General features: G+C 37.4%; 1 non-coding gene across 1 annotated transcript; it reads left to right on the top strand.

Moving 5' to 3' along the window:
- Nucleotides 1-448: 448 nt before the first annotated feature.
- Nucleotides 449-521, top strand: TRNAF-AAA (transfer RNA phenylalanine (anticodon AAA)). The gene has a single exon. It is a non-coding gene; the product is annotated as a tRNA-Phe (tRNA).
- The last annotated feature ends 7,556 nt before the right edge of the window (nt 522-8,077 follow it).

Consider the following 8,077-nt stretch of genomic DNA (forward strand, 5'->3'; position numbering starts at 1 on the left):
ATAAACAATTTTAACACATTGTAATTATACAAATTTTTAATGCTATGCAAATGTTAAATATTATATTTATATTTTTGCATGCACATACTTGATAAAACATTCATATAAAGTAGAGTATGCATGATCGACATTCATAATTTACAAATATAGATTTATATCTTTTTAGTTCCATAATGACTACTTGATTTTAACTTTAACACTCATAACAACTTAGATACAAATCGAAACACGACAATATAATTGTAAAAAATAATATATATTTTAAGCTCGCTGAAACTAAATGTCCCACATAATAATAAAATAAAAATTAACAAATAACAATATCAATTACTATCACCATGCACCGCTTTGTAGTAGATGAAGCCGTATGCCGTTTTCAAAGGGTATATCCATTTATTTCATGGATTTACTTTTAATGTACATGAAACAGAGCAAGTCATTCTTACATGCGGGGATAGCTCAGTTGGGAGAGTGTCAGACTAAAGATCTGAAGGTCGTGTGTTCGATCCACGCTCACCGCATTCATTATGTGGCAGAAGTCGACCAAGGGTTTGTCTTACTTTTTAGTAAGAGCTTGAGGATACTCGTATGGCTATGTCGTTGAATCTAAATTTACATTATATTTGATTTATTTTTTTCCAAGTTTTATGAAATTGTTTTTTAATGTGTTGTAATCAAAATAAATTACTATCACCATGCACTGCTTTGTAGTAGATGAAGCCGTATGTCATTTTCAAAGGGTATATCCATTTATTTCATGGATTTACTTTTAATGTACATGAAACAGAGCAAGTCATTCTTACATGAGGGGATAGCTCAGTTGGGAGAGCATCAGATTGAAGATCTGAAGGTCACATGTTCGATCCACGCTTACCGCATTCATTATGTGGCAGAAGTCGACCAAGGGTTTGTCTTACTTTTTAGTAAGAGCTTGAGGATACTCGTATGGCTATGTCATTGAATCTACATTTACATTATATTTGATTTATTTTTTTCTGAGTTTTATGAAATTGTTATTTAATGTGTTGTAATCAAAATAAATAAATTGTTTTCCAGAGTTGGTTTCAAGAGTTTTCTGTTTTAGATGAAAAAAAGTTGAGAGTCCCGATGTGGGTTGAGTTCCCTAGTCTTTTTTTGTCGTGTTGGCCTTTCATGCAAACTACTACTCAGTCTATTGGCAAAGTTATTTGCCTTGAACCAGATCATTTTTTCAATGCTCGCCCTCAAAAGAGGGTTTGCGTTGAGGTTGACCTTTCCCGCAACCTCAAAGAAACTGTTGATATTCAAGTGGGTGGCAATACCTTCACCCAGAAGGTACTTTATCTGAATCTTCCCAACACCTGTTTTAGGTGCCAGTCAGTGGAGCACAAAATCAAGGATTGTCCTTTGGCTGTATCAAAGATGAAATACCCTATTAAGGAGACCAACTCTCAACCTGTGGAGGGAGCAAAAAAAGATGAATGGACCATTGTGGTTCGTAAAGGCAAGAACTTTGTGGCTTCTACCCAAAAGAAACCTACTAGTTCAAGTTCTTAGCCGACTGCGAAGACTCCTCCATAGGCACCGTCTACCCAGGTGGTCTCTACGCCATCTGCTTCGGTTTCAAACCCTGGCCAGCTGGGGAAGGATCCTTCTAAGGGTGCCTCTTGACCCCTTTGGGTCCACCCTCCTCAGGCCACGTCCTTGATTTTTTCTTCACAATCTTTGTGCTGCTCTCACAACCCTTCTAGGCATGCTGTGATTGCAGATGGTGGTTCCGAGAAGTGATGAGTTATTTCCGATGGGGCCTCTCTTCCTGGTTTCAGTTCAGTTTTTTTGCGCAATAGCTTCTCCTCTCTTGGGGACGAGGATGATATGAAAGATTTTTCATGAATTACATCTCATGGAATGTTCGAGGTCTCACAGACCTCACCAGAAAGTATTATATTAGAGATGTTCGTCAACGTGTTTCTGGCCTGGATATTCTCTGCCTCCAAAAAGTTAAAATTGTTGGTTTCATGCTTACTGTTGCATGCCATGTTATTTGGCTGGATAGCCTGGTTTTTTCGTCCAACCATGAGGCTGGTCAAGGTGGAGTTGCTACTCTCATTTCCCCTTGTTGGCTTTCTGCATGTATTTCTCATGCTTCTGACCCCATGCAAAGAGTTGTATGGGTTTTGTTGTCAATTGACAATCATTCCATTGGGATAGTTAATGTTTATGCTCCCAATGATGCGGTTGAAAGATCACATTTACGGCATTGGACTGCGGATGCTCTACAACCTGCAACTTGGGTCATGTGTGGAGATTTTAATATGGTTGAGGTGGCATCGAATAAGGACAAGATTTTGCCTTTTTGATGGACAACTGGAGAGAGAGAAGCCTGGTACTATATGCGTAATAAATTGGGTCTTTTCGATCCCAATACCAACCGTTGCCACCTAGTTGGGGTCTGCAACACTTGGTCTAATTTCAGAGCTGGCTTTGATAGAATTTTTAAAAGGCTTGATCATGCCATGATAATAGCGCAATTGTTTTTTTCTTTTTCTGAAGATCAAGATTTGCCTATCTCTCCACTCGTTGATGTGACATTGTCCAATCACATCCCTATAAAGTTTAGTATTAAATGGCAACCAGCTAGGATGCATCCTTCCAAGGCGCAGTTCTAACTCAACACGTCTCTCTTGCATCATCATGCCACGATGGCCCACATTCAAAGGGTTTGGAATTGGAACCTAGGCCACATCATCACATTGCTGGATTGCATGGTGGAATGATGCCATTACCCGCTTTGCGAGGTTTCCGTGCATTTATGGCAAACAACTTGCCATGTACCACAGGTGCTTGTATGACGCAATCACCAAAGATCTATGTGTTGTCACAAAAGCTCTGGCTTTGAATCATTTTGATTCTAACCTGCAACTTCGGTTAGCCCAGCCTCACCATCGGAAACAAGTTGTAGATAATTACTCTACTAGAGGAGATGAAATCAAAGCTAGATTGCATTGGCTTAAGGTTGGTGGCGATAGAGCCTCCAAAGAATTTTTTCTGGCTTTGTGCGCTTATCATACCTCTGTGGGCATTAAGAAAATCAAAGAGGGTCATGTTTTTCTCACTGAGTTGCCTAATATTCTTCAAGCTTTTGTTTGACATTATGAGAAGGTGTTCACAACATAAGGAAATTCTTCGGGTAGAGACCAAGCTTTGCAAGATTGTATAGTTGTTGTACCTAAAAGGATTTCAGAGGCTCAACAAAGCTTTTGCGATCAATTGTTGACCATTGATGACCTCAAGGACGTTATTTTCTCTATGGTGGATGATAAAGCCCCAGGGTGTGATGGCTTCCCTTGCAAGTTTTACAAAGCCTTTTGGCCTTATGTTGGTCCTGACCTTCATAAGGTCTACCTTGAACCTTTTCATTCCCAGTCCTTGGGAAAGATTATTAACAAAGGCAACATTAATTTTATCCCTAAGGCTGGGGATCCGAAGGACATTTGCAATTGGAGGCCTATTACCTTGCTTGATGTCTCGTACAAGATCATTGCCAAAGCCTTGGCTCTCAAGATTTGTCATCTTCTGTCATTGATTGTCTAACTAGAGCAGACTGGATTTATCAAGTCTAGGTTTATTCTCGATAATATTATTGTTGTTTGGGAAGGGATGGAATGGGCTCGATGCTCCAAGCAGTGAGCAATCTTTCTTAAGATTGACTTCACTAAAGTGTATGATCCCATTGAGTGGTTGTTTATTTTGGCTATGCTCAAAGCTCTTGGCTTTGGCCCTAGGTTCATTCAATTTGTCCAGATGTTATTCAGAGATGCCTTAGCTTGCATCACCATCAATGACCATCAATCTGAGGCTTTTGGCCTATTTAGATCCATTTGCTAGGGTTGTCCTCTAGCTCCTGCCTTATATGTTCTTGCGGCAGAGGGTTTTGGGTACTTGCTTGCTAATGCCATTTCCGTTGGTCATGTCCATGGAATTTCCCTACCCGAGTCACCTTCTCAACTTGTCAATGGCCATTTTGTGGACGACTCCTTTCTCACTCTCATTGAGGAAGAGAAAAATGTTCAGGCTGCTCTTTAATGTCTTGACACCTTTTGCTTGGCTTTCAGCTCTGCTATTCAATGGCACAAGACGCAATGTTACAGGCAGTCTTTCCTTCCCGCCCCACCTTAGATGCTTCAATATGGCTGGAAATGGCTTCATCATGACAAAAATATTTCTTTATGGGCATTCCTTTTTCCTTTCAAGCTTCGCCTGTGGATCTTTGAAATGATGTTTTAGCTAGGATTGAGAAGAAATTAGCCTATTAGATAACCAAACCTCTCTCTTTGGCTGACAAATTTCAAATTTTCTAGAAGGTTTTGGCTGCCACTCATGTCTACTACTCTTCATGTTGGGCTCCTTCCAAGGCCTCTTACATGAATTTGGAAAGACTTTTGTGGGCTTTTCTTTGGGCCTCTAGTTCCAACCATCAAGGTTTTCACAGAGTCGCTTGGGAACATTGTTGCCTTCCCAAGGAGTCCGGAGGGCTCGACCTTCTTTCTACCTAGAAGCAAGGTCTTGATTTATGTGCTAAATGGATCATCAGAGGCTTATCTGGTGACAAGGCTTGGAAAAACCTTCTTCAACATTGTATTTGTTCTGGTTTTTCTACCAATAGGCTAGCCTGGAAGGGGATTGGTTTTCAAACCCTTCTCATTATGAAAGACCCAGTTCAGATCCAGGGTACTTTTGTTGTTAAAAGTATCTAGTGAGCTTGGGAAGCTATTAAGCCTTGGCTTCAGTGGGCTGGTGATGGTTTTTGTGATGGGATTTCCATGAATAAACACAACCTTTGGCGGTTGCCTCTTTTTCATGTACAAGGGTTCCCACTGGCTAAAATCCAGGTGTTACTGCTCTACATTTTCGCAAACATGACATTCAAACACCTAAGGACTTGTTTTCCAGAGTTTCTATGAGTATTCAGTCATGAGATGATGTCCAGGTCCAGTTTCATTTGTCTCAACCAGATCGACAGACATATGACCTCCTAGTGTCAGCCTTGCCCTCACACATGTTACATAAGCTTGGCATTCAGTATGTTAGACCTTGGTGGAAGGATTGGAAGTGGTATCCTTGGACTCGTCTCACGAGTTACAAACCCAAAATGGGTTATCTTTGGTTGGTGCAACACTTGCCTATGGTCAATATTCTTAACTAGCGGTGGCATTTGCAGTCTTCTCAGAAATCCTGGAGACTTAGGTTTATTTTTGTGTGGTCCACCACCACTGAATCCAAGATTGCACACTTTGCTTGGTGTTTTCTTTTTTAGTGGTTGCCTTTAGGTTCTAAACTTTAACATTTGGGGGTTCCCGACCCCCGATGCCCTTTTTATGGGCACCCAAAAATATTTATGCACATTTTTTGGTTATGTAGCAGAGCTCAACAGTGTTGGAGCTGGATCCATGATTTCTTTCGGCCATTTCGGCTCGAGCCTTTTTCTTGACATATGGCTCTTCTGGGTGATTTGCCTAGAATCCCCTTCAAGTTTTCCCAGATATGGCATGCTTTCAGAATGGAGATCCTATTTACTCTTTGGAAAGATAGAAATGTTGTTATTTTCATTCACAACTCTTTGGATATTAATGTCTCTCTTTATGCTAAAGCATGCATTTGTAATAATGTTTTAATGTAGATTCAGGTGCAAGCTGATAAAGTGACTCGATCCACTTATGAGAGCTCCTTCAACATTGGGGCAATGCCCCTTGTACAGTTTCCAGAGTGCCATCGGATTCTATTTCTGTCATTCGCACTCTACCCCGTGGTCGCCGTTGTGGCCAAAGCTCCTCTGCCCATCGCTCTTAGACCCCGTGATCCTAGGTCCCTCGCCACTCCTCTGGTGGGGGAGGTGATGCGTGGAGGCACTGCTTGACTTCTCCTCCACATCATGGCTCTGCCTTGGGGTGGCCTTCTGCTACTCCTGTTACTTTGGCTCCTACTGCTAGTGATGATTCTGGGTGGTTTGCTGCCACCACCTCTAAATTTCCTCGTTTAGATCTGGCTATTTCACCTCCTAGGAGGGAGGAAGGAGAAGCAGAAAAAGAAGAAGAAGATGGGTGGTCTATGTCGGACCTAACCCACTAATGTATAGGGAAAGAAAGATGATCAAGATCTTCCCCCCTTGACTGCCACTACTTTGGTTGCCTGAGGCGGTTTTTTTTATGAATAGTTTTGTTTTATGGCCCTGGCTTCTTGCCATGTGACTCTCATGAAAGTGTCTTATAGAAATTTATTATTAAAAAATAAAAGTGTCAATATTCAATCTAAACATAAAGTGCCATAGTCTATTCTAGTGGGAAAAAATGTTTGCATTGCTTACTAGCATGCATACAAAATAATATCATGAAATGAGAAAACATATAGAATAAAAAAGCGTAACAGTTAATTACAATTAGACTAATAGATCATTCACATTCACAACTATTATCCAATAGAAATATGGATATAGTAATTTTCATATTGTGAAATAAATTTTAAAAAATATATACAAAGAAGTTTTGGTTGACCTATTTCAAATTTTGTTTTTCTCATTAAATCATTTGTTACCAAATGATAAAACCTCACGAATGCGTTAGTATTCCTACCTTTAATAAGAACTAACAAATGTATGTATTTTCTTAATGATCAATGGAGTATGTTAGCTTGCCATATATAAAAAATTATTTAGATGAGATGCAATTCATTTACCATAATAGCTCATAGATATATGCTTACATTTTCATTAGATATAAATGTCGATAAATTTATATTTAAAATTTTGTGTGGATGTATGTACACATGTAGCTATATATTTTTACAGTTACAAGACAAATGATACTTTTGATTTTTAATGAGGTTGCTTGTAGTCTGTCTACTATTTTTCTTATTTTCTAGAGACAAATTTGATAATAATACCTACAAAATCATGAACTTTTACTAAAGTTTACTCAAAATATTTAATATTGTGATATGGATTTGATTACTAGATCAATTTTTAGTATTCTCAAGATAGAAAATAAATAGAATCCATGATAAGATGGATAATTACATTTTTTAGTAAGCTACTAAGGATATATAGAAGTTGGGTGTTACAACATTATCATTTTCTTAGTTATATAATATGGCTAACATGAATGAAATAATTTATCTATATCTCATGAAGGTATTTGAAAGAAAATAATTTATTTTATTAGACATGAAATTTGTAATATATAGAAGCAATATTAAACAAGAAGTTACAAATGATGAATAATGATAAAAAAAAATGTGCATAAGTATAATTAATAGAACAAATGTATCGTAATAGTGTGTTATGTGCAATGTAATATTGTCAAGAAAGAAATAAAGTTACTTTATCTTAGACACCATCATAAGTTCATAACATGATATTTAATGCTAACTATCATTGAAGATACATATGTATATGTTGGTTAGACTTTCATGTACAACTATTATCTTCCATGGGTTAGCTCAACTTGTGTTAAAATAATAGTGAAGGCAATAACACTTGCAATCAACACTTGACAATACAACATGCTATAAGTCTAGTTTCTTTTTATTTTTAAGTATTATAAAATTATATTATTCAATTTGTTATTATAAAAATGAATAAACTATACAAATATATTAATAAAATTATGTCATAAAAATTTATTGTTAAAAATTAGAAGTGTCAAAGTTCAATCTACCACTATAATGTTATATAATGTTACAAAGACAAAGTAGAAACCAAATATATATAGTTTTTGTAGATACATAAAATTGGTCATTATCATTTGGTCAGTATGACCCTACTTAATCTAATTTCTCTTCATTTATATTAAGATAATATCCTATTATTTAATCAATATATCTCCATTATCTTCTCTTTTTCCTAAGTCCTATCCTAAGGTAAATATTTATCTTAAATTATTCACCTTTACCTCTATCCCTTTCCTCCAAATAAATTAAATAAATATTTTTTATTTATTTAATTTACCCCTCACATGTCACATCCACCATCATTTTTTATTATCTCATAATCTCCTCCTAATCTACTCAACCAAGCATGCGCACACACTTAATCTTTGATTCA

The sequence above is a fragment of the Cryptomeria japonica genome, chromosome 8, assembly GCF_030272615.1.
Source record: "Cryptomeria japonica chromosome 8, Sugi_1.0, whole genome shotgun sequence".
Lineage (NCBI taxonomy): Eukaryota > Viridiplantae > Streptophyta > Pinopsida > Cupressales > Cupressaceae > Cryptomeria > Cryptomeria japonica.